Source organism: Anas acuta, chromosome 2, assembly GCF_963932015.1.
Source record: "Anas acuta chromosome 2, bAnaAcu1.1, whole genome shotgun sequence".
NCBI classification, from domain to species: domain Eukaryota; kingdom Metazoa; phylum Chordata; class Aves; order Anseriformes; family Anatidae; genus Anas; species Anas acuta.
In genome coordinates, this window is record NC_088980.1 from 74,998,964 (window position 1) to 75,002,313 (window position 3,350).

Here is a 3,350-nt window from a genome sequence, read left to right on the forward strand (position 1 = left end):
CTACACTCCCCTCCCCTATACTACCCTACACACCCCTACACTCCCCTCCCCTATACTACCCTACACACCCCTACACTCCCCTCCCCTATACTACCCTACACACCCCTACACTCCCCTCCCCTATCCTACCCTACACACCCCTACACTCCCCTCCCCTATACTACCCTACACACCCCTACACTCCCCTCCCCTATCCTACCCTACACACCCCTACACTCCCCTCCCCTATACTACCCTACACACCCCTACACTCCCCTCCCCTATCCTACCCTACACACCCCTACACTCCCCTACACTCCTCTCCCCTATACTACCCTATACACCCCTACACTCCCCTCCCCTACACACCCCCACACACTCCTACCCTCCCCTATAATCCCCTCCCCTATACTTCCCTACACTCCCCTTCGCTACACTACCCTACATTACCCTACGCTCCCCTCCCCTATCCTATCCTACACTCCCCTAAACTCCACTCCTATACACTACCCTATACTCTCCTACGCTCCCCTCCCCTCTACTATGCTACACTACGCTATGCTACACTACGCTATGCTACACTACCCTATCCTACCCTCCCCTAACCTCCTCTACACTATCTTCCCCTCCCCTCCTTCCCCTCCCTCCCCTCCCTCCAATCCCCTCCCCTCCCCTCCCCTTCCCTGTCCTCCCCTGCCCTCCCTTCCCGTTTCCCTTTTCTTTCCCTTCCCCTCCCCTCCCCTCCCTTCCTTTTATTCCCTCCCCTTCCCTCCCCTCTTGTCTTCTTTCTTTCAGGTAAGTTCAGATCGCTTCAGTCGTTCTCGTAGCTCATATCCCTGGCTGATTCACGCGAACCCATCAGCAGCAACCAGAAGCGCTCCAGCTGCTGTGTCACTAGTTGAGCAACAGTCTGCAACTGGGAATCGCTGACTTTGTTCTGTGGCTCAGACAGGTGCCTTTCAGTTGCACCCTGGCCTGGACGTGTCCTCTTGTTGTGTCCCCACCTACATCGCAGTTCTGCTTAGAAGCAGCAGCAGGCTTTGGAAGATGTCCCACTCCTTCCATTTTCAGTGGTTTAGCTTGGCTAGCCGGGTGGTGTCTGTCAAGAGAAGACAACAAAGAGATTTGGGTTAGAAACAGCTAACTGAGTAGTTCCTTTCCACAAGGGCAAGGAATATTTACCCGTTCCTAATGGAGGCTGCAGTGTCAGAGATAACGACAGGTCCTTCCGAGAGCTTTGAAATATCCCTTGGGGATGCTGCGTCCAGAGGACCAGAGCAAACCTGTCTAAAGTACACCGTGGAATCACTCGGAATTACTTCCTAGCAGAAGCATGTGTCCGATACGGCTTCAGCTGGTTTCAGTGTTCTTCTGCACCTCATACCTAAATTAAGATAAGAGGTCTCAATGCAGATGGACAGCTTGAGAAATAGAGAAATCACTGATGTGCTTTGAGAACTTCTAAGGACTGAGAACTAAATAAAGCCAATGTGGTAACATTAAGGATTGGTTAGAAAAGTAAACGTTAAAAACAAGTAAAGGAGAAGAACAAGTAAGCTTTCTTAAAGTATCTACTGTACTTAAAGGATCTTTAAACAAGTAAATAAGTAATGAAATATATACGCAGAGAGAGAGAGAGAGAGAGAGAGAGATACAGAAACCTAAGAAACTGCTGCGCAGCTTAGCTTCTTGCTCTCTTTTCTAAAAGTCCTAGTGAATACAGCATCTGCGTGCGTTACAAGCATTACCCTCAGTCCAGCACAGGTACACACGAGAGGACAGCCTGCAGGTTGCGGAGGCAAAGAAACTGCTCTGGCAGGATGCGAAGGGCCAAGACAGAAGTTGCTGTCAGGGAAAAGATACACAGAGGGGATGGATGAAAAACACGGAGTGTGCTTCCGACCTTCACAACTTCTAAGCAAGCGGAGATGAGGTTGTGGAAGAACCAAATGAGCTGTTGATCTAGAAGCAGCCTGAAGACTGTCCTTAAGCAGGGCCTTGCATTCTTCATTTTTATAGCATTGCTTGCCTTCAAGCGCACGATCATGATTTTATTAACTTTCTACCACTACAGAAATGCACCGGATTCTTTCACAAAACTTACGGGTGGTACTTGGAAATATTGGTCAGCATTCTCTATTTCCTTCGTCATCTCAATTCTCTTTTGGCCTGGGAAGCTTTTCAGAGCAGAGGAGAAGATCCGCTGTAATACGGAGTTTTGGATCCTGCAAAGGAAACGAAGAATCGTACTGACAACTCTTTTCAACCTCACCTGCAACCATCACAGAAAAGAAGACCGAAAGAACACCGCTTTAGCATGGGAAGCATACATTTGAGCATAGGTGTCCTAGAGCTGAAGCCAGGTTAAGCAGGTTCCAAACAAGGTGAAGGAGCACACCCATAAAGCATTTCCATTAAGCTGTGCTTGCAAACAAATGGTTTAAAGACTTAGATTTTCTTACAAGTGAAGAAGGAAAAAATAAAAAGAAAGAAAATTACCAGGACATCCAGTTTTCCTCTAGCTTGCTTTGCTTCTTTCCGAATCTGAGTCTTGAGTGACAATCAGGGAGCAGCATTGTGCAGAAATGCCAAAGCCTCCCCAGCTTGTTGTACCTTCATCGACAAGGGCTTTGATACTGCTGCCTCCTCAGCACCATCAGCAATTTCCTAGGAAAGCTGGTGTCCACCAGGTCAAATAGGAATGGGAAATCCCTCTTGCCACAAGTTCACACTCACACCAGAGTTGGCAGGACAGGCCGATGGACAGAGAAGTGCCTGTAAGAGTGTTAGAAAACAGACTTTAGATTTCCGTCAACCCAGGAAAAATTACTTGCTCATCCCTTCAAACTGAACTCTCAGTAGAAGGAGGTGATCCCAAGCTGCATTCCTGACATCTATGCTGCAAAGTCATCCAATGGGACATGTTACTGTACCAGCCTGTTACAAACAGGAACAGGAGTTTGAGGTTATGCTGTTTGAGTAGAATTAAGCTCAAAGAGTTAGTCCTTTGGTATGTTTTTTGTCTGCAAGTCTTTTCACTCTTTCCCAGACAATGTCTCCAGCAAGCTAGCTGCTTGCTTCATTTGTTCTGTTCTGTTCTGTTCTTTTTGATTCTGTTTTGTTTTGTTTCCTCAGCAAGGATTCTTAGAGAAATGAGATTAAAGTGATCATATTGTATGTCCATCCCTCCCTCCCTCCCCTTCGCTTGTCCAGAGCTTTTACCTTGTCCACCAGCTTGAATGAACTCGGTCATAGGCGCAGTTGTGTCCAAGCCATTCTGTTGCTAGACATGTTGTGAAAACAGACAGCTAAGGAGTGGGGAGAGGACGTGCTGCTGTCTGCAGTGTGACCTCAGCGCTTACCAAACAGTA

At 47.8% G+C, this 3,350-nt stretch overlaps 1 long non-coding RNA gene across 1 annotated transcript; it reads right to left on the minus strand.

The window, feature by feature from the left end:
* Positions 1-1,167: 1,167 nt before the first annotated feature.
* Positions 1,168-2,703, minus strand: LOC137851745 (uncharacterized). Its single transcript, XR_011093421.1, has 3 exons — positions 2,479-2,703; positions 2,084-2,204; positions 1,168-1,363 (listed from the first exon to the last, which is right to left on the minus strand). It is a non-coding gene; the product is annotated as an uncharacterized lncRNA (long non-coding RNA).
* Between the last annotated feature and the right edge of the window lie 647 nt (positions 2,704-3,350).